The following is a 24485-nucleotide window of genomic DNA, read 5'->3' as shown; positions in this document are numbered from 1 at the left end:
GAGTAAATGAATGCACATTATAAAACCTCATGTTGTTTGTTTGTACAAACCTGAAGATGGAGCATCTGATCTGTGGTTTAAGTTGAGTGACTTCCTCCTCCAGTACTGCAGCAATGAGATATTTTCTTACAGATTAATCACCATATATGTGGGCAGATTGTCTCCTGCCCTGCTATGGAGCACATTTCCATCACTTAATAAAAGAGTAATCTATGATCTGAATGATGACAATTCAAGAATGTAGTTTTAGAGATAGGGTGCTACCCAGAAGATTGACTCATTATGAGTGAACAAAATCAAAGGAGTTGAGATTTCATACTTTAAAAAGACATAGATCATAGTGACTAATAGCTTTAGTCTTGAAATTACATGAGCAAACAGATCAAATCCTACATTTGTGTACCATCTATGTAGCCTCAGGAACATCACTTATCTTTTCTAAGCCTCAGTTTTCACATCTGTGATATGGAAAGAATTACTTTCTAGGGAGGCTGTGAGTATTAAATGAAATAATCTTTGTAAGGTTATATTTAAAGTTAAATATTTGTAAAATTAATACAAAGCCTGACACAGTGTAGTTACTTAAAAAGTGGTGGCTAGCTCTGCATTCTGTTTCTCTATACCCTCTAACTCTGCTGTCTGCAACTTTGGAGGAATGTGACATCTGTGATTTCCAAACTCGCTTTCCTTTTACTCACACCATTGAAAGATTTGTTTTGATTTATTTATTTTTCAGTTCCTTAACAGGACACAAGCAATCAAGTTTCCTAAAGTTTTGTACATGTATTGCTAGAGTTTTTAGATGTGTTTAGATACATTGAACGTGTTAACTCTCTGCCATTGGCAGTAGTGGTCATATTTTATAGACCTGGAAACTAAGGCTTAGTGAACCAAATAGCTTGAAGGAAGTTGTGGAAGGCAAGTGGCAGAGAAAACCTACATCTCCCTTCCTGATACACCTTTTCTTTCTCCTACAGGAGTGGTTCTCAACCCATGCTGCAATTGCAAGCTCTTACAAATTCCAATGTCTGAGTCTTACAACAAGCCAGTTGATCTAGAATTCTGGCGTGGGGCCTGGACATTGTATTTTAATTTAATTTTATTTTCCCTAATTTCTTACTTTGAAAATTTCAAATGCACAGACCATTTGAAACAACAGTACCATAAATACCCTTCTCTTCCCCTAAAGCTATTGATGATCAGTATTTTGCCTTGTTTACTCAATCTGTTTCTTGCTGCCTTCCATCATCTTGTGTCTCTCATATGAATACACATACATATACACACTTGTTTCCCTCTTTTGTTTTCCTAGTCCATTTGGAAGTGACAGACATTATGTCACTTGACTCTTAAATATTCAGTTTGCACTTGCCTAGAGCAAGAATATCCTCCTCCATAACCACACTATCATTTTTACATTCAAGTTATCTAACACTTAGAAAATAATATGCTTACTTTGTTTATTACACATCCAAATTCTGATTTCCTCAGTTTCAAAAATATACTTTACTGCTGTCTTTCTTTCTTCTTTTTTTTATTCAAGACCCAGTCAAAGATCACACATTGCATGTCATTTTCCTGTCTCTATCCCTGTAATCAAGAATACAGGTTGGTTGGGATCCCTGGGTGGCGCAGCGGTTTAGCGCCTGCCTTTGGCCCAGGGCACGATCCTGGAGACCCGGGATCGACTCCCACGTCAGGCTCCCGGTGCATGGAGCCTGCTTCTCCCTCTGCCTGTGTTTCTGCCTCTCTCTCTCTCTCTCTCTCTCTCTGTGACTATCATAAATAAAAAAAATTAAAAAAAAAGAATACAGGTTGGCAAAGTAGAGCACAGGACCAAATTTGGCCTACTACTTGGTTCTGTGTGACCTGCAAGGTGAGAATGTTTTTCACATGTTCAAATGGTAGAAAAAAAATCAAAAGAAAAATAATGTTCTGTGAATTATATAAAATCAAAGTTCAGTGTTCATAAATAAAGCTTTAACGGGAGATGATCATGCTCATATGTGTATGTATTGCCCATGAATGCTTTCAGGGCTGCAAGAGCAAAATATGAATAGCCATAACAGAGACCATAGGGCAAATCCTAAGATATTTACTGTCTTATCTCCTATAGGAGTTTGCTGACCCTGATCTGGAACATCCACTGACTTTTTAAAAAGAATCTATTTTTATAACTCTTATTTTAAAGAATTCAGGCTAGCTCTGTAGTAGAATCTTCTACAATCTGGAATTATTTCCTCCCTTTTAGATTCAAATACACATTTTGGCAAGAATTGAAATTGGTGTTGTTATGCACTTACCCTTGCATTACATCAGGAGTAACTCAATATAGATTTCTTTCATTAGTAGTAATGCTAGCTTGTTGTCCTGTAGCTCAGATAGTGTCTGCCACAACTCTTTGTTGTAAAGGCAACTTTTATCTTTGTAAATAATAATTACAAATAATAATTACTATTGTGTGAATGGTTTTGTGCATCTAAAATTCATGGGTTGAAACTCTCACCCCCAAGATGATATGGGGCTTTAGGAGATGATTAGGTCATGAGGGCAGAGTTCTCATGAACAGGATTAGTGCTCTTATAAAAGGTTTGATGCAGGTCCCTGCTTCCTTCTGCCATATGAGGACACAGTGAAAAGCGTGCCATCAATGAACCAGAACCTCTCATCAGACACCAAATCTATAGGCACTAAGACTTCCCAGCCTCCAGAACAGTGAGAAATAAATTTCTATTTTTTATGAGCTAACAAGAATCAGTATTTTATTATAGAAGTAGGAATGGACTAAGCCAATAATCAATGGGATATTTGATTTGTTGTTTTCCCCTAGCTTCTTGAGATTAAGGCTTGGCTCATTTTTTGAAGGGGGGATGGTACATTTAAAAAAATTCTAATATATTCATTTAAAGCTGTTAATTTGTATCTGTGCTCCAATGAGCTGTATTCTTGATTTTTTTTAAATGTTTTTAAGGATTACTTATTTATTTATTTATTCAGAGAGACAGAGAGAGAGAAGCAGTGACATAGGCAGAGAGAGAAGCAGGCTCCATGCAGGGAGCCTGATGTGGGACTCCATCCCGGGACTCTGGGATCACTCCCTGAGCCAAAGGCAGACACTTAACCGCTGAGCCACCCAGGTGTCCCTTCTTGATGTTTTTAAATGTTTTATTATCATGCCATGAAAAACATTTTCCAACTTTTATTTTGATTTCTTCTGTAGTTCATGGGTTGTTTAGAAGTGTATTGCTTAATTGCTTAGAGTTGGAGATTTTATTATATTTTTCTTATTGATTTCTGGCTTAGTTTATTGTGATTAGAGGAAATACTCTGACAAATCTCCATATTTACATTTTTTCTGAGGCTTGCTTTGTGACCCAGCCTTTGAACAATGTGTACTCGAAATTAATATGTATCCTATTGTTATTGAATATAATGTTGTCTTTGTGTCAGGTAAGTTTTGTCATTGTGTTTTTCACTTCCTTTATACCATTTATTTTTGTCTACTTGTTTGCTAGTTCTATCAACCATTAAAATATGTATATTAGTCTTCCACTGTGGTTGTGAGTGTGGCTCTTCTCTAAGTTCTGTCACTTTTTGCTTTATATATTTTTAAGCTATGTTATTAGGTACATAAAAATTTAGAATTGTGATAAGTTCCTTATTGATTGGCCATTCTATCATTATGAAACATACCCTTTTATTTTTAGTCATTTTTCTTGATGTAAAGTCTACCTTATCTAATAATAATGTGCAGCTATTGTGGTTTTAATGTTTTTATTTGCATTATATATTTTTGAATGGCATATTTTTATTCTCTTATTTTCAAACATTCTGCTTTTTATAATAATTTATTTTTTATTGTAAAATATATATAACTTTTATGTTATATACTATTTTTCTTACAGTTTTTAAGTGTACAGTTCAGTGGTGTAAAGCACATTCACATTATTGTGCAACCAACACTACCATTCATCTCCAGAACTTGTTCATCTTCCTCAATTGAAGCACATTGAATGCGAACTCCTTATTGCCTCTTCCCCTAACTCCCAGCAACCACCATTCTACTTTCTGTCTCTGTGAATTTGAACACATTAGGTATCTTGTATAAGTGGAATCACACAATATTTCTTGATGTTTAATGGCTTATTTCACTTAGGATAGTGTTTTCAAGGTACTGAATACTTTAAAATCTTGACAGTATTAAGACTTCTGACCCATGAACCTGAATGTCTTCCCATTTATTGGTGTCTTCTTTACTTTCTGTCAGCAACATTTTTTTTAGCTTTGTGCTTATAGATAGTTTATCTCCACAATTAAGCTTATTTTCTTAGTATTTTATTCTTTTTGATGCTATTCTAAAAATTGTTTTGTTAATTTCCTTTCTGGGTTGTTCATTGTTAGTGTATAAAAATGTATATACTTTTTGTGTGTTGATTTTATATCCTGAATTTTGCTGAATTCATTTATTAGTTGTAACAGGTTTTGGGTTTTTTTTTTTCCTTTGATGGAATTGTTAGGATTTTCTACATATAAGATCATGTCATCTCTAAACAGAGACAGTGCCATTTTTTTTATGGTTTAGATGTACTTATTTCTTTTTATTGCCTAATTGTTCTGGTTAGGACATCTAGTACTATGCTGAATAAAAGTAGTAAAAACAGGGTATTTATTATTATTATTATTATTATTAATGTATTTGTTTTGCTTTTCCAGATCTTAGAAGAAACGTTTTCAGTCTTTCATCATTGAGTGTGATCTTAATTATGGTTTTTTCATATATGGGCTTTTATTGTATTGACATAATTTCCTTCTATTCCTAGTTTATTGAGTGTTTTTATCATGGAAAGATGTTGAACTTTGTTAAATGCTTGCTTTGCATCAATTGAGTAGAGCATGGGATTTTCTCCTCCTTCACTCTATTATTGTGGTATATTTAATTTTTATATTTTGAACCATCATTCCATTCCCATTTGACCATTGTGCATACTCCTTTTAGTATGCTGTTGAGTTCTGTTTTCCAGAATGTTATGAGGATTTTTACATCAATACTCATAAGTGGTATTGATCAGTAACTTTGTTTTCTTAGAGTGTCTTTGGCTAACTTTGGTATTCAAGCTATGGCTAGTTGCATAGAATGAATTCAGAAGTATTGCCTCCACCTCAATTTTTAGAATATTTTGGAAAGGATTAGTGTTAGTTCTTTAAACGTTTGGTAGAATTCAACAGTGAAGCCACCTGTTCCTGGGTTTTTCCTTGTTGGCAGTTTTTGATTACTGATCCTATCTCCTTACTAGTTATGGGTCAGTCAGCTCAGATTTTCTATTTTTTATGATTCATTCTTGGTAGGTTGCATGTTTCCAGGAATTTGTCCATTTAGTCTAGGTTATCAAATTTTTTGGCATAATTTTTTGTTCATAGTATTCACTTATAATCCTTTTTATTTCTGCAAAATCAGTAGTAATGTCTTCTCTCTAATTTCTGATTTTAGTTATTTCAGTCTTATTTTCCTAGTTAATCTGCTAAAAGTTTGTCAATTTTGTTTATCTTTTTAAAGAACTAACTTTTGGTTTTGTTGATTTCTGTGTGTTTTTCTACTCTCTATTTCATGTGTCTCTGCTGTAATGTTTAATACCTTATTTAGTATTCCTGCTTCTAGAATTGCATTTGGTTCTTATTTTTCTAGTCCCTTTAGGTATAAAGTTAAATTGTTGATTCGGAATCTTTTTTTTTTTTCTTTTTTAATGTAAGCATTTACAGCTTCATTTCCCTCTTGGCACTGGTTTTGCAGCATCCCTTAAGTTATGGTATGTTTTTTGAATTTTATTTGTCTCATGATATTTTCTAATTTATCTTATGATTCTTGTTTGATCCCACAGTTGTTTGTATATTATTTAATTTCCACATACTTTTTAATTTTCTAGTTTTTCTTCCACCACTGATTTCTAGTTTTACTCTGTTCTGACTGGAAATGATGTTTTGTATGATATTGATACTTTAAAATTTATTAAACAGTTGTTTTTTTTTCCCTAACATTCTGGGGAATGTTCAATGTGCCCTTGAGGAAAATATATTCTCCTATTGTTGGACTGACTGTTCTGTGTATGCCTACTAGGTCCAATTGATCTTTAGTGTTTTTCAAGTCACCTCTTTCCTCATTGATCTTCTGTCTGAATGTTCTATCCACTATTAAAAGGGAAGTATCGAAGTCTCCTATTATTGCTATCGAGATGTTTATTTCTCCCTTCAGTTAATGTGTGATTCATATATTTTGGAGCTCTGGTGTTTGGCACATACATGTTAATAACTGTTATATCTTCTTGGTGAATTGACCCTTTTATCATTATATAATTCCTTCTTTAACTCTTATAACAGCTTTTGATTTAAAGTCTATTTTGTCTGATATTAGTATAGCCACATATGCTCTTTTTTGTTTACTATTCGCATGAGATATTTTTTGTATTCTTTCACTTTCAACCAATGTACATCCTGAAATAAGGTAGGTTTCTTATAAACAGCATATAATTGAATCTTTTTAAAAAATATATCCATCTTCCCAACCTATCTCTTCTGATTGAAGAGTTTATCCACCAACATTTTTTAAAAAATATTTTATTTATTTATTCATGAGAAACAGAGAGACAGAGAGAGAGAGAGAGAGAGAGAGAGGCAGAGGGAGAAGCAGGCTCCATGCAGGGAGCCTGACATGGGACTTGATCCCATGTCTCCAGGATGAGGCCATGGGCTGAAGGCGGTGCTAAACTGCTGAGCCACCCAGGCTGCCCTATCCACTGACATTTAATTAGAATAAGAAGGCACTTACTTTTGCCAATTTGTTTTATGCTTTCTCATGTCTTTTAGGTTTTTTGTCCCTCATTTTCTCCATTACTGCCTTCTTTTGTGTTTGAATTTTTGTAGATTATTGTTTGATACCATTTATGTTTTAAATGGGACTCTTTTAAGCAAATATTATTTGATTTTTAAAATCCATTCTGACAGTCTTATCATTACTTTGAATATTTAGTCCATTTTACTTAATTATTTATATATTTGAGTTTACATGTACCAAATTACTATTTATTTTCTGTTTGACCCACTTGTCTTAGTTGCTTTAACTCTTCCGTCTTACCTACTTTTTAATCAGATATTCTTCGTATTCCATTCTCCCTTTTGTTAACTTGCTACTCTAGAGATTACCACATGTGTTATTGATTTATTACAATATAATATAAACAAATACTGTACCACCTTTCCATTAAGAGAAAATGCTTTGGACACTTTGACTTTATTCTACTTTTAACTTCTAGATTACTGATGACAGTTTGATTATACATATATATGAAACCCTAAAAGACTTTACTACTATGGTTTTGTATAGTCAATTTTCATTCATGTTCACCTACATATTTTACTTTTTCTCTGCTCTTTAATATTTCTTGGAAGTATATGTTTTATCTGAGATCATTTTATCTTCTGCATGAGAACTAATTTTAGTATTACTTTTAATGAAGTAAAAGTGTGTGGTGAATTCTCTTTTTTTATTGTTTGAATTTTTTTAATTTTTGAAGTCAAGAATAGAATTATAGGCTGGAATTTATTATCTTTCAGCACTTCAAATATACCATTTGTTATTTCCTTGACTCTACTGTGTTTATTTTGAGAAACCACCTCTCACAGATAAAGTTTATCTTTTGAAGGTAGACTGTCCTTTTTCCCTATGGCTGTTTTTAACAACTTATCCTTGTTTTAGATTTTGAGCAGTTTAACTATGATGATTTATCTTTGCTTTTATTTGTATTTAACTTGTCTGGATTTCTAGAATGTCTTAGATTTGTGGCTCTTGTATCTTTTACAGAAGTTGGAGAATTCTCAGCCATTGTATCTTCAAATACTACTTCTGTCACATTCTCTCTTTCCTCTCCACTTACACATATGAGGCATTCCTTTCTATCTCTCATATCTCTTGTGATATTTACTATATTTTGTCTGTTCTTTGATTTAGATATTTTCTATTGACCTTCCTTCAGTGCATAGGTCACATTCTCTTCAACATCTATCTCCTACTATTAGCTGTTGAGTCTGTTGTTATTAGATGTTGAATCTTTTGAAGTGTTAATTTTAGATATATTTTTAAGTTCTAGAATTTTACTTTTTAAAAAATCTCAATCCCTGGTTAAAGTATCCACCAATTTATCTAACTTCCATAGTTTAATTTTTTTATTAAATATCTTGGCATACATAGTAATTTTTTATCAAATGCATCTCATTTAATCTAAAGTAATTATAAATGCTCCTGATGAAAAAAAAGAAAAAAATCTCCAAGAAAGGATTTATCTTACTTGTGCTGATCAGATACATAACCACTTTAATTCTATCAGGAACTGAGCTCATTTGAGGCTTGATGGTAGTTTTATAAATTTGTGTGAGGTGATAGTCTACCTGTGTGAAGTGATACTGCACATTTACCTTCCTCTTCTACATCTTTTCACCCAGGAGATGTTTATTCAGTGATGATTCCTGCCTGAGTGTTTTATCAAATTAGCTACTGTAAAATAATGATTTTTCCCCCTCTATCATTCCTCCCTTATTTATTTATAAGCTGGCATTATTTTGTGATGAATAATTTGTTGTTGTTGTTGTTTTCATTTGTTTTGGAATCAAATCATCCCTTATTTGGCTAACTTAAGCTTCTTCAGCTTGGCTTCTGTATCCTTTTGACACATTCCTATGCCTTAACCTTTGTGGTAAGACAAGTAGTCTATGCCTTCCCTGCCCTAGCCCTGGAATCAAATGTTTCTTCATGAATCTCTGATTTCATCAAGTGGAGGATTTTTAAAAATGAAGATTTGGGTTCTAGACATTATTGCCACGGGTGTGTCATTGTTTGTAGATTCTTTCTGTAGAAAGGACTAGGAAATATATGTGTATGTATGTAAATTTACACCTTACGTATGTATAAATTTATGTGTCTATCAACTTACCTATTTATATTAAAAGATACAATAATAATATTTTAAAATCCCATCCAGTATCACACAGTACTTAAATGTATTCATTTGTTCAAGTGTAAAGGACGCTGAAAGTAATTTCAGGATTGTTAAATACCATATCACTATGAAAAGAAAACCCACTAACTACAGTTTAATATTTGTAGTACTTTAACTAAAATAAAATTTATATACTGTGAAATTTGCAAATATTTAGTATCCAGTTTAATGAATTTTCACAGAAAAGAATTTTTTAACTCCCCAGTGACCCTAATGTCTAATCAGAGTTCACTAGTTATGCACTGTTCAATGGTGCCTTCTTAAGTTTTAAGAAATCAACATGGTGAGACATCTTTTGGCAAGTTTTTAAAGGGGACAGACCTCAGTTTTCTCAGTTTCTGCTATTCTAGGGAAAGTTGCTGGTGAAGCAAGTTTAGACCAATGACTTTACAGTAGTCCCTGTAAGTAATTTCTTTTCCATTAATAGGTGGTTTCCTTTAAAGAGGTATTGCAAAAGCTTTTCCATTTCTTAAAATTGAACTTACCATTTATGGAACAACTTCTTTGATACTCATGGCATGATAATTGTGGAGTGCTATCAGAGAAGAAGGCTTAAGGGGGAGAGAAGCTGAAATGCCTACTCTGTTTTCACACTGTTATCAGTAGCTTCTCTCCATATTCCCTTTGAAGGTTTCAAGGCTTCCAAAAATACCACTCTCAAGATACTTGCTAAGTCATTTCAGCTTCCAAGACTTGAGTTATTATCTTTTGTCTCCTTGAGGATGTAGAAAAGTCACTTGAGGGGATTCTAACCAATTAATATTAAGGATTCTATGTTAACAGTGCCAGCACACAACTATGCACCTTATATTTGACTTGGTATGCCTTACTGTGAGAGTCAGTTGTGATCTAGTTATAGAGATATCTTAGAGATCATCTCCTTTTGCAGGAACTTGCATGGTAGGAAAGTAGCTTAAGTTGCTTGAATAAAGGGACAGGGATTTTTGTTGTGGGGTCAACTCTGAAACTTGCCTTGAATCCACTCTTTGTCAAGCTGCATAAAAAGCTTATAGTGATGACTGAATAGGTGCTATGCACATTGTAATTTTAGTTACGAATAGTTGCAATATTTATAAGGCTAGACAGGACTAGTTGCAATATTTATAAATTCTTTTTTTTTAAATATGTATTTATTTATTCATAAGAGACACACAGAGAGAGGCAGAGATATAGGCAGAGGGAGAAGTAGGCTCCTCTCAGGGAGCCCAATGTGGGACTAGATTTCAGATCCTAGGATCACTCCCTGAGCCAAAGGCAGACACTCAACTGCTGCGCCACCCAGGTGTCCCAATAGTTATAAGTTCTTGATGCTCTTTAGAGGGTAAACTTTATCTTTTGTTATTTGCCAGAATAGTGTTGTTTTAGATATTTTTGCCTCTAACATTGAATAACTTAAGAATGGGCTTATTTCAGGATCAGGACAGGTAACTAAGTAGCATCAGTAGATTATTTGCATCTATCAATCAATGGATGGTGTAGATTATAGTGGTTATTCAAATAGATATGTGGAACTTGACCATATTTGGGCTTCATTCTCAACTATAGATAATTATTTTTCCCCAATTATGAATGTTTTATCAAGTATCAGATTTTTTTTCCATTTGGTTGTTTTATTTTTAAATAAAGTTTTTTAACTTATAGTAATTTTTTGAAAAAATATTTAGTTGGTGCACAATGTTATATTAGTTTCAGGTGTACAACACAGTGATTTGACTGTTCTATACATTACACAGTGCTTACCATGATAAGTACAGTTACTGTCACCATATCATGTTATTACAATATTATTGATCGTTTAAAACAGTTAAAGGCTTACAAAAAAAATTGTGAAGATAGTACAGTGTTTCCATGAACCCCATACCCAACTTCTCCTCTTCTTAGCACTTTATGTTAGTAAAGTATATCTTTTATAATTAATGGACCAGTATTGGCCTATTATTATTAACTAAAGTCCACATTGTGTTCATATTTTTTATAAGAGAATATTATTAGAAATGAAGGTGTGGGCCCTAGGTGTATTCCTGCTACTGGGGAGTTGCTTCTAGGCCCTCTAAGATGACAGAGCAAGGAAATATATGTGTATATACTCACTGATGTAAATACACAAACACCTATATATGTACACATCTATAAATATTTCTGCATGAAACCATCAATGTATCTATAGATATAGATATAGATATAGATATACATTGTATCTATATCAAGATAGATATCTATCTATAGATAGTATAGATATAGTATCTATATCAAGCTATAGATATCTATATAGATATAGATATGGTCTCTATATCAAGCTAAATACTCATATTGAGGTCTCCAACTTGGATCCATTACCACATGGATCATTTTTGTTTTCTCCCCTACCATCCGCCATGCATCCAATTAATTGTTCAATTTCAATTTACCTAGATGGAAGCATCAGAATTGAAAACCCATACCCATGTGAGATATAACTCTGTCAACTACAGTAGGGTACTTTTGTAGCTTCTTTTGCATCTAGTCTTATCTTATTTACTCATTTCCAAAGTTACTTAGACCATCATCTTTTCCTCTACTTTCTTCATTGAAGTTATTTTATACTTGTGGAATATAATTTATTTTGTCCCATTCTACATTCTAACCTTAGGTTCCCCCCAGTCTTCTAAATGACTCTTCAAATTTCGCATACAATAAAGATCAGTCTTTGTGTTTTAAAGTTCTATAGGTTTTGACAAATGCATGATGGCATGTATACACAGTGTCGAATAAGTATCTTTCCTGCCCTGAAAAGTACCCTGTGCTTTACCTACTGAGAAAATAATTAACAAGAAGTTTATGATAGGTTTTCTTGATTTGAATCTTTTATAGACAAAAAGAATTATTAGAAGTGGAAGGCATCCAGAAGAATAATAGAAGCCAGATCTGTCCTTTGACAGAGAATGAAATTGAGGCATGATATAATTGTGTCTAAACTTACAGTGTTTCAAACTAGTCACTGTCAGGAGTGTAGTCATTTGCATGTCTAAATTAGTTTCTACTCCAAATAAGTCTCAACCACTCTAGTAGGAGGGCATGGATGTGGTCATGGCAATTCAACACCAATGAAATAATGACTTCTTGGCACTGTGCCTGAATGGTGAATGAAACATACTAAAAACAAGGCAGGCAGTGATGTCTCAATGATTAGCCTTGGTAACTGTCAGGAATTAGACTGAAATCTGAATACAGGAAAAGAGAAATATTTATGTGTTATGATGAGAGGGAAAGTGGAACACACTGTGTATAGGCTGAAGAGAAAGCATACTGATGGGAGTGACAGTAATGAGATTATATGTATTATAAGCACTGACAATTAGACTCTCATTACTAAAATACACAAAGGGAATGAACACAATTATGTAGCAGACACTACGGGACAATGAACTTATTAAACCATTTGCACTGCAGTCTATAAAAGTTTACTGCTAGATTTTATGCTTTGTGAGAACAAAATTAAGTATTTTCCCTCTTATTTCCCTATAAAATTGGGGGAAACTAATATCTGAGGAAATGAGAATAGAAGTGGGTCTTCAGCAGTCTTCCGGTTTGGGGATTTTCCTACTGCACTCCTTGGAATGTTGAGTGTGAAGTGAAAGGGAAGAGAAAGCATATTCCAGTCTCCTCTGGCCTTCTTCAACTAGAGCAATTCTCCCTTTATCTCTTTTATAAGCTGGTTGATTGGTTACCTTTGGAATGAAGAGCCTCAGGCTTTCAGGGATGAAATGGTTTGCTTAAGGTCACACTGAACTTGAATGAGAATCAAATCCTAGTCTCCTGTTGGTTCCTCCCATGGCATTCCATTGTCACTTGTTCCATTACAATTGGGTAGTGGTAAAAGCACATTTTGTCCATGATTGTCTCACCCTTGGAAGACATCCTGACATGACATACTTCTCCAGCATTCCAGAAGTTGGCAGTGAGGATTAATTCCAAGACAGCACACCAGCACTGAGGATTTTTCAGAGAAAATGCCTGGATGAGGTAAAAGGGCCATATGTGTGAGACTATGCTAATTCTTATTGATTGAGGTGATTGGCTTCAAATATAATGGCCCACAGTAAAAACTAAAGGTATGAAAGTACTAATTAGGAACTTACTCTGTGAAAGTTACTATATAAGCACTTTCTATATAGTATTTAATGCATTTAGAACTAGAGAAATAGGCCATTCATTTGAAATTATGACCAGCAGTCAACAAAATATTTCTGTTCGGTTTATGCAAGATATAGTTTAACACATATGGAGAATTAAAAAAAGAATAATTAAACTTATAGACATTTACTTGCTACTAACTGGAATGGGTAGGGTTTTTGGAAGCAGGAGTATTCAAGATTGTATAAAAGGTGGCTATTCAACTCATTTTAATTCAGAAATGACGGGGATCCCAGTTATTTGCTGTTCTACTATAGTCTGTTCCTCTGAAGCCAGTATCTCTACTTTGATGTGAATGTCTGTGGATGGGATCACCCAGGCTTTCTTGCCAGCTAACTTCTAATAGGAGGCAGAAGACAGAAGGCAAGAGGATGGAGAGGCTGAGATATACTGCTTCAGCAGTGCTTCTCTGGCAGGAGGCAAGACCTTCTGACACTAGTTTCTGTGAGGTGGCAAAGTCTCGATGGCTCTATCTCCCAGGGGACTTCAGTAACAGTATTTCCTCCAATGAACTGTCACCCCGTGGCCTCCCAGTTCAGCACTGGGACTTCCCTAGTTTCTGGGAACCTCATCATCCTTAACCTTGCCCTCCCCTCTCTAAGTTATCTTGTCCTTAAAATCTTCTCACTTGAACCCGATGGGATGAATCTCTTTCTTGCTTGAACTCTGACAGAGGCAACAAATGACTGTAATGTAATAAGAGTAGTTTTCTTGTGTGGCTCAATGTTGACTTTGATCGCATTGTCTCAAGTGAAACTCCCAAAATGTGATGAACTACATCAACTCCACTGGCTTTCTGGATTGACTAAAGAGCCGGCCTCTCTGCATATATAATGTGAAGAAATTCTTGTACATCTCTTAAAGCTTCTCCTATCCTTTCTTTTTACCTCCCTCCCTCCCTCCCTCCCTCCCTCCCTCCCTCCTTCCTTCCTTCCTTCCTTCCTTCCTTCCTTCCTTCCTTCCTCTTTCCTTCCTTCCAATTCTAGCATAATTCTTCACATACAGTAAGCAAGGTGAAAGAACCTCTGGAGGTTTTTGGTTTTGTTTTGTTTTTTAATGATTTTTGATTTAGAAAAGAGCTTTCTGTGACTGAGCACAGAGTGGCTGCCACATTTTGTAATGGAAGCCGTATTAGGCTACAGAGACCTGGGTTTCATTTCTTGCTGTCTAGTTTTAGCACAGCCACATAGACTCGATGATCCACTTTCTTTAATCAGTAATAGAAGGTATGGGGCTGTGTCAGCCTTACAGTTTGTGTACTGTATTTGTCTCCAAGTGCATGAATGATCCTATTCACAGGTTTGCATGTAATTTAACTTTGCTTTATATTTATAGACTGATTTGTAGGTCTAGATATTAAGTCTCTTCAGCACAGAATGAAAAGGCTGACTAGTCTAGCATAGTATCACACACTATGGATTCTCTTGGAAGATAGAGGCAGGGAGCTCATGGCATGCATGCACATTCCCTTATTTCTCAGTGTTCAGGGGCAGTGTTTAAATCACATAGCATTCAGTGCCTCTGTAGCTGCAGATGAGATACCAAAACAGGTTCCACTGGAAGCACATGGCTCATTTTCAATCCTGCTCAGCAATGAAGACAATCTGTTTCTCTTCCCTGCCCACCTCCCTTCCCCTCTAGGCTCTGGGCTGCTCCCTTCCCTCTGCAGCTATTTCCTAAGCACGACTAGAGGGAGCTGCAGACTAAATTGCTTTCTCCCTTTGCATCTTCGTACATGTCAGATGAGATCAGATTCAAACCAAGTTCTATTCTCTGCAGTGCTGATTCAAATCGAATCAAAATATCTGTTACGTGGGACATGATTGGAAGTATATTTACTTTACTGCGTTCTCTAATGGTGCTGTCATCCCGTCCCTGAGGCAGAGATACGAGGGGAGCTGATGAATCAGAACTGCTTTCAAGGCGGAATCTTTTCCCTTGGTTCTGCCCTAGGTGGTCTCCATGAACATCCCCACGTTGAGACCCAGATCATGGAACTCACCTGGAATTCTGACCGTCTCCACACTTTTGCTTTCAAATTACACAAACCTGTAGAATTCCCTTTTATTTTCCACTATTTTGCTAACAGTGAGGGAACATGGTCCTTGAGGCATTTGTGCCCACAGCACATGATTTTTGTTCATCTGTGCTGGTCACTTTAACTTCCTCTTCCTCTATCTTTGTGCTTTATTTTGCTACCAGATCCTTAAGCAGTAATCTTTTTCTTTATAGAAATTAAAATGAACTGGGCTATGTTGGACTCTCTCTCAAATCCACACGGTGTCTCTCTTTCTCTGGAAGAAAAAAAAAGCAGAATGAAAGATTTACCTAAACATTGTTCTTTTCCCTTTATTTTTACACAAACACTGTTTATGCTTTTTAAATATATGTATCTTTTTTGGATACAAAGGAAACTTTGTTGTTAAATCCTCTCTTTTAATAGTCCGTCTGAGACAAAGTTTCAGCTTCCTCTCCTGTTCACTTGAGATCACTGTCCAGAGGCAGGTGTAGATACAGCATGATGGCTTATATAAGAGAATGTATTCAGGGGCTTTTGGGATCCGTAGTTCAAGGACTGTGGAAATGTTGGCCGTGTTTGAGGAACTTTGTCTTTTCTCTCATTCGGGGATGATCGCTCTTCCACGAATGAGGGTGAAGGGTGTTTCTGGCATTTACCCTGATCTCTACTACAAACCAGCTTGCTCTTAGGGAAAACAGGGACAAGGAAAAACCCTGCTCTCTTTATGCACCTGGCAGGCTCATTCCTAACAGGAACATTGAGCAGTGTCCCATCCCACCACCTGGAGGAGATTGGAAGAAAGAGAAAGAGACAGCACAGAGCACTCAGCCCAAAAGCTCCTGACAGGAGGATCAGACACATTTGTACCAACCATTCATATGAATGTATCTAAGCATACAAAGTGGGGACACGTAGGGGCACATGAGGTTCTTTCCTGCCACTCGTGCTCTGTACCATCTCTGACAGAATGTGTCTCAAAACTGATCTTGAGTTTAGACAAGAGGAGACATGTACGAGTAGCCCTGGGCTTGGTCTCTACGCTCTGTAATTTCCTGTTCCCTTAACAATCGCTGCTTTGCTGGTTTTCATTTGGGCAGCCATTGTGTTTGTCTATTCAGTGCCCTTTTTAACTTAAAAAATTAGAGTATCCATTGTCCTTTGTAAAGTTAAGGGGAAAACACTTCAAGTCTTGAAGGGGCTGTAAGTCAGGATGCACCTCCTCTCTTGACCAAGAAGTCACCACACAAGCCAGGCTGTCATGGGAGATCCATCCCGGAAGAGTGCCTCAGAGAAGGAGAGTAATGGATTCTGATTTCTGTGACTGGCCTGGCCTTAGAAAGCATGCCTGTAAATTCCCAGTTACCTGAATTTCCACAGCATCTTTGGATCATGGCCTTTCCAAAGCTTGGTCCTTTAACTTTCTATTGAATTCTATGACCTACCAAACATACTTTGAATAAGTTCCCTCTCCTTTTCTTGAAGTTGTCATATCAATTTTTGTTGCTTACTCTCTCTCCCCCTTCCAACCCTACTTGCTTTAATATTTCTGTGTTTTTTTTTTTATTCTTAAAAGCCCATGATGTATATCACTTGCAGAATAATCTCCTTACCCTATAGCTGATTCATACTTGCTAACATCCTAAGTGTTTTCACTGGTCTGTGTCTGAATTCCTCAGCCTGGATTTTAACACTTTACATATGCTCTCTGAACCTGCCTTCAAAAGAAGACACTCTCAAAGAGTCATGTGCTGCAAGATCCTTAAGTTCAAAGGTTTTATGTGACCACATGGAGTTCATATGTTTTGCTTCATTACTGCATATTTCAGTGTAATAGAAGCAAGGCATGTGAATTTGAAGGCAAATACAGGAATGTCTTTCAGGGAAAACATATACTTTATTTTGCCTGCATTGCTCTTTCTTGCTGTTTGTCTTACATAAAATCTCTTTTTAAAGGGTGAGCTAATTGTCACACATACCTTTGTAACTTATTGTTTCATGCTCAGAAAGCATTTAGCAAATATTTGTTGAATATATGAGTGATTAGAACAGTATTGAACAAGGCCAAAGGCCCTATCATTAATCTGGGAAGCTTCAGCTTTTCTTTGTAAATTTAGTATGGGAGTGAAGATGATGTTGCAATAACAATCTTAGATTTTTAGAGAATACTCGTAGGAATATTCTAGGAGTTGCTCAGAATGCAGGTAAGTCTTCTGACTTCTCCCCAGCCTAGAAGATGCCAATAATAATGTGCTGACTTAGCCATGTAATTGTCCTACCATAAAGGAGTTGTATATTTCTTTAACGAGCTTGAGGTCATAGACTATCGTATATTTCATTGTTTCTTCTATCCCTGTTGGATAAACATGGAAATAAAGTTTGCATTTTACGAATTGATTTATATTATTTTGGTACTAGGTGGGTTCCACTTGTTCAGAGTTATAAATATATTCATGCTTGGGCCCTTTGTAACCAGGAGTATAAATCTTCAAACTTTTTGTTCTGAATTTGGTCACTGAACCAACTGAGACGCCAAAATCATGGGCTTGCCTTCACCTGCTCTGATTTCTAATCAGTCCCTAGGCCTGGAGTTGGGGGAGGGAATGGCAGGTATTAGAGAAGCACTTCCAGGTGAGACCAGGAACCCATTCATGTCTCAGAGGAAAGAGGGTTTGCTATAGCAGTTTTCACCTCCCCCTCGACCTAGATACATTTATCACAGGGATTTTGGGTAACAGGCTACACGTTTACTGTTTTAAACACTGTACCTTGACTCTATTTCCTTTTACTTGCTTTTGTACATTAAAGGAAGGAAAGGATTGTGGCTTAGGAAAGAAATCATACAGTGAAATGAAGTCACTTTTTCAAGATATATTTGGATATTTCCAAAGAAGTAGAGCCTCTATTCCAGGGGCATTTTGTGGCACAGGCCCTTACTAACTGTCCTAAATTTTTACAAGGCAGGTTGGCCTTGCTTAGGTTGTACCTGTGTGTTGCATGCTTAGATTCCATAAATGTTTGGAGCTATTGATGGCATGCCAGCATTTTTTCAGTCAATGAAAGCTGTAATGAAGTTTTCTTAAAATATGTAATCTATATGTATAAAATTCATATAATAACTTTATACATATATATTTGCAGTGATTATTTAATGCTTATATATCTTATGAATTTATACATATATATTTGCAATGAAGATATTATTTAATGCTTATGTTTTATGGATTACTAAAAACTGTCATTTTATAATTAAAAGTGTCATGATACACTAATATATGTGTATCTGGCTGTAGTTTCTGAAATAAAACTTATCATGCGTGATGTTACTGGTAAGAATATGAGGGGTAGATATGGGATCCATATGAGCAAAATTTTGAAATTATTCTGATAAATTCAGGACTTGTGAGCCCTGTGAATTATGCAGATGAATGTTTTGTCAGTTTCGGTTTAAGTTTCAGGGATGAAAGCTGATTTAGTCTTCTTCTCTCCTTCTTCCCTTCCTCCCCTTCTATATATCCTCTTTGCCCCTCCCTTTTTGTCCAGCAGTTAAAAAGCGTGCTGAGAAAAATTTTGTTCCCTATTCATTGAAATTAAAACTCTTCAAGCTTGTAAGTGGGTCTTTAAAGCCTGCAAGTTGCTAAGGGGCTTTGTCACTCTGATCCATTCACAGAGCAGCCCTTCCACATTTCATTCATAATAATTCTAGGTCCCATATTTGACCTTAAGGTAAGTTGTATGAAGGCATCAATAATAGGGTCAGGGGACCAAGTAACTTCAAACAGGAGGCAAATTGAGGGAGATTCTGGAGGCCCATCACTCATTCTGCAGCACAGGAAAATGGGAGCCAATGAGATTCACAAGGAATACAATTTTGTGACTGAACAACCAAGCTCCCCTGTCAAGCATAACACAGAGTAAAACACCAAAGCTATTGCCAAAGGCATTAGCTAGTTTCCAGTGAATTGAGTGCAAACTAGTAAATACTCAGCAGTCTGACGACTCAAAGTGCAATGTGAAACAAGTTCAGGAGTCACGGTTTATAGGAGCACAGTCTCCTTCTCCCTCCGGGGTAATGACTCTCAGAAGCCCTGATTAGAATTTTATTTCAGTTGGTCTCATTTTGCAACTAAGGGTCCACAATGTTTGAGGCATTAATATGTTTTCTGTTCTGTTTTACCAGTAAGTTTGAGTTTACAACGTTAGAAATCTTACCTAGACAAAGTCTTTCACATAGTGAACCACAACACCTGTGTAAATCAGCAGTGGTACAATTAAGTTCATCTTTTATATATTTAAATATACTTAAATGAAAAATATAGAACCATTAAAGATTTTTGTGCTTGTAGACTTGTAACAGAAGCTCATATCTTAGTGCTCAAAACCAAAATTATTTGTGAAAGAAAATTCTCTTTAGTGAATACAAATCAGCTAACATATTATTGATAGCATATATTCTTTAAGAAGCAGGAAAGAATTTTATATATGTACTAATTTTAAATTTGGAATACTAGATATTTTTCTTTCTTTTTTATTTATTTATTTTTTTATATTTTTCCTTCTTATTACTTTACCCTCCTTTATGACCAGAAGTGGGCTTGGTGCTTTGTCAATTTTGACCTCCACTCAGTCCATTTTGACCTCCACTAGTCCATCGTATTTGTGGGAATGTGAGTTGAGGTGGCGCCAACAAGCTAAGGAAGACCTCGGAAGACCTCTAGAGTTGAGTGCTGGAAGGAGAGACAGGCATCCCAGGAGAGTGAAAAAGGCCTATGTTTTGCAGGGGCTTTTCCAGTTATTTATTGCTGTGTAACAAATCACTTCAAAACTTAGTGGCTTAATACAAACAACTATCAATTAGTTTGCTGACAAATCTGCAAATTGAACAGAAAGAACGACTTATTTCTGCTCAGATGGAATGACGTGAGTTGCTGATAGCATGTCTCAGTGATGTCTCAGGCCTCCTCCTCATCTTTCCAGGTGGCTCCTTGGTGTGATGGCTCCAATATCCAAGGGTGAGCATGCTGGAGGCCAAAGTGGAAAGCTGCATGTCCTTTTATGATCCAGACTTGGAAGTCACTCTGCATCTCTTCTGCTGAATCCAACAAGTTACTGTCAAAGCTAAACAGTAAAATGATGAGAATAGATTGTAATCAGCAGTAACTATGGCACTAGGTAAAGAGTCTAGTGTGAACTGAACTCAATTTCAGTTTATATAGAGGTGACTGGATGTTTCAAAGAGAGAATGAGGGGATAAAGGAGTGGAGTGGTGGTTGGGGTCTCAGTAGAATCAGAGAAATGAAAAACTTACATCAAGTAGGAAGCAGGGGTTGGTCCATGTGACACCCATCTGGGTTTGCTAACTGGTGCTTCTGGAAGTGAGGTTCCTACTTTCTTTTTTTTTTTTTTTTTTTTTTTTAAAGATTTTATTTATTTATTCATGATAGTCACAGAGAGAGAGAGAGGCAGAGACACAGGCAGAGGGAGAAGCAGGCTCCATGCACCGGGAGCCCGATGTGGGATTCGATCCCGGGTCTCCAGGATCGCGCCCTGGGCCAAAGGCAGGCGCCAAACCGCTGCACCACCCAGGGATCCCGAGGTTCCTACTTTCCATAGAGGCTGAGAGACCCTGTTTTCCAGTATTGACTGAAACAAACAGTAAATTCTTGGGATAGCTTGGAGATTTTTCTTAGGCAGGCACTTGAGGAGGGGTGAGAGTCATCATAGACATGTGGCCTTGAGTTGTAAGAAACTGTCCTGGTGTTGTGTTCAAGTGTTTATAGGTCAAGGTTGAGACCTAGCTGTAATGGGGCTTAGGAGAGCCAGGCTAGAGACTGGGGAGAGAATCTTTGTCATTTAGAGGACCAGCTTGGATTCATGTAAGAGGGGACTGAGAAGTGTAAGGCAATCCGAAGTGCAGTTATTGGGGGACCACATGGAAGGTTACCATAGTGGTTAAAACAACACCTCTGGAGCCCAACTGCCTGGGTTCAAAGCTAGCTCAAGCTTCTTAAGATATGTGACCTTAGATGAATTAATTTTCTTGCTGAAGTTTAGTATCCTTATCAGTGAAATGGGGAATAATAGTCATATCCACCTCATAGATTGTTATGAGGATTACATGAGATAGATAGTACTTGGTTAGTCATCTGTAAATTGCTCAGTAAAAAGTTAATTCTCATTACTGTCATGTTGCATTACTAATACACTACTTTACATGATCATGTGAATTCACTGGGACTAGAGATTTTGCTTTGTCACAGAGACCATTGAAAAATTGCAAACTTCCTTATCTTCCCTGAGTTGAAGCAAGGTTCCTATAGCCATGTATTTCCATATCTGCTCTTTCCTACTTCCATAAAGGAGAAGGTTAAGAGAGGTGTTTCTGCCATAAGGTAAACTAAGGCAAGGTCATCCATTGTGCAAAGACCTCTGTGTAGACCACAGCAGACACCCTTCTGGTTGTATGCTTGAAACAGAAGAGATCATTTCAGGTGAATGTGAAATTCACACCTATGCACTTAGCATAAACTGTCCAGCATAAACATACATATATTTCTGCTCTTCTTAGAGACTGATACTAGGTTTTGGGCATTTCATCTGCAGGACCCACTATAGGACATTTATTATATATCATATAATGTATCAAATATAGTTAATGTTACCTCAAAGCAAGAAAGCTCAGTGTAGTCTATACTTTTGTCAATCCGTATTTGATGTTGAGAATCCTCAGGCCTCAAGTGGATTCAGTAAATCAGAGCTCAGCAATACTCGGACCATGAACAAGGATTTCTTGATTGCACCAGTTCTGGGGAACCAGCAACTAAACTAAGATGACTGCTGATGGGAAAACTTTAAGCAACACAGATCAATTTAAAATTTGAATTACTCATCTATGGTCAATGACATATTATAAAAACACTCTGCAAAATCACCTCCAAACTGGGAAGAATGTGTCAAGAGCAGAAATATATGAACATGTTTATATCAAAAGTAGATGACTTTTATAAAATTGACTTGTCTTATATATGATTTTCACCTAGAACTTTGTTGATTCTAGGTCACTTCTGAAAATGAGGATTTAGGAAATTCTACTCTTGATATCAAATAACCCATGGAGAAATATTTATTTCTTCCCTCCCTTAGCCCCTAAATCCCCAATTAGGAAAGCATTTCAACATCTCACATTTATCCAAGGACACATGATAAAACTGAATCAAACTGAGCTCTTAAAATAGTGTCTTATATAACAGTTCATCATCATATTTGCATTTGACCTTACCAAGATACTGTCTTTTCTTTTACAGGAACTGTAAACTAGGTTTGGCATTAATACTGATTGCTTCTATTTAAGTACACACTTTTCCCCCTACAGTTGGGGTGCAGAAGGCCTATCATAGTGTTAATGAAGTACCTAAATCCTAGAGGCACCCTGAGTTATAACAGACTTTGAAATAAGAAGTCCATGAATGATTCAGTGTTGTGGGTCCTCTAGTGGTGGGATTACTTCCCTTAGCACTACACAATAAAACATTTAGTGTGCTTGATCTTAGAGGTAGACAGACTAATGGCCTGGAACAAAGTGTGGGTCACTGGATTTGTTCTAAGGCTTTTATCAGTTCAAATGGAGACCGATGGAGAGTTCATCTTCTTATTTTTGATAAATCACATTAGCAAGTTTGGTTGGAATATACAATAATGTTGCTACTATTGTTTTGTTTTAAACATTGGGAAATAATCTAGTGGTTGTAATTAAAAATTAAGTCTTTCCTGATACCCAAACTAAATGACTGAGAGGGCCCTTCATCTAGAGAGAAGTTTGAATAATTGGTCTTATGTGGACAGTATGGAATTATGACCTTTGTCATGCATGGTGATGCAATTTCCATAGGTCATCATTCCTGCTTGGAGTGTTTCTTTTTTTGCAGTTGTTCATTTGGACCAGTCTCAGAGGTCTGTCAGCTGGTTACTGCATCAGTAAATATAGGTTTGACTTGCATAACAAACATCCGAGTCCCTTCTTAAGGCATAGGTTAGAAGTAGATTCCCATTTGGCAGAGAGAGATTTGCTCCAGGACAGATTCTCTTTAACTTGTCAGAAACATAAGCTTTTATTTGTTTTAAGCTGGATAGTTCCACTGAGATCACAAGGCTCTTGAGTCATGATGAAGCAGAGCTTTGAAAGGAGATGAGTGTGATTATAATTTTTGGACCTGGCAGCTGAGATCAGCTTTTGATTTTTATTTTATTTTATTATTATTATTATTTTTTTGAGTGATGGAAGTATAATCCCTATAGATTAAATTGTGACAGCAAAAGTGATTACATTTCCCAAGTATGCAAAAATAATGCTATCTTCAGTCTCCATTCCTGTGATTATTGTCAATGAGCAATCTTAGACTGTCCCCGTACACATAAATATTTCTGGGATGCCACAATGGGATGTCTTATAAGTGATCACAAACCAAGTTACTGGTAGAGCACTTAGCTCTATCTGGTTTGTTCTTCCTCTCTTGGTATAGTTCCCACACAGCTTTTACCCAAGAAGTAATTTGATAGGCTTCACTGATTATATTCAGTCCTCTACTATCCAAGTCGAGGCTCATCTGCAGATTTCAAAGTTTTCATTCTTGAGCTGTGTATTAGTCATGATAGCTACACTCTGCTGCAGTAACAAACCTTTAAGTCTCAATAGATTACTACAATAAAAGTTTATTTCTCTTTCACACAACAGGCTGCTTTGTGCTACTTGGCTAGCCTTGGCAGCTTTCCTTTAAATGGTGACACAGAAATCCAGGGACTCTCCATATTGTGATGCTGCACCTGAAACAATTGTCCTCAGAGGTTATCACAGAAGGACAGGGAAGCTTTGTAGCCAAATGTTGAATGGTCTATGTTGTATCTGCCCACATTCCTTTCCTCAAAACCCAGTTACATGGCTGCAATGTAACTCCAAGGGAGGCTCCGGAAATGCAGTCTTCATTTCGTGGAAGAGAAAAATGAAACATGTTTAGATAAATATGTAACACAGGGTCTACTCCAGGGAACTGGTGCATTTCTGAGTTCTAGGCAGCAATGCGGAGAACACAGCCTCCCTTGCCCCCTGCAATGATTCTGGCCATACTGTGTCCCTACTTGGATCCTGAAGCAGAGCAGTTTGATCTCAGAGTCTCACAATTATTTCCACTTATCATTTCTGGCTCTTACATCTTGAACTTTGGAAACTCACACCAATTCCAGGGGTTCTACATGTA

General features: G+C 36.4%; 1 long non-coding RNA gene across 21 annotated transcripts in view; it reads left to right on the top strand.

Annotated features, from left to right (window-relative positions):
* The window catches only part of LOC144289656 (uncharacterized), a 469344-nt gene that overhangs the window by 393421 nt on the left and 51438 nt on the right, over window positions 1–24485 (top strand). For 20 of the 21 annotated variants that reach the window (XR_013357504.1, XR_013357505.1, XR_013357497.1 and 17 more), the window contains one exon: window positions 20212–20406. The exons of the other annotated variant lie outside the window; for it this stretch is intronic. This is a non-coding gene — a long non-coding RNA (uncharacterized LOC144289656). The remainder of the gene's footprint in view (window positions 1–20211; window positions 20407–24485) is intronic. 21 annotated transcript variants of the gene reach the window in all.

The sequence above is a fragment of the Canis aureus genome, chromosome 19 (assembly GCF_053574225.1).
Source record: "Canis aureus isolate CA01 chromosome 19, VMU_Caureus_v.1.0, whole genome shotgun sequence".
NCBI lineage: Eukaryota > Metazoa > Chordata > Mammalia > Carnivora > Canidae > Canis > Canis aureus.
Note: the sequence above shows the minus strand (reverse complement) of the source record. Positions and strands in the feature narration are given on the sequence as shown.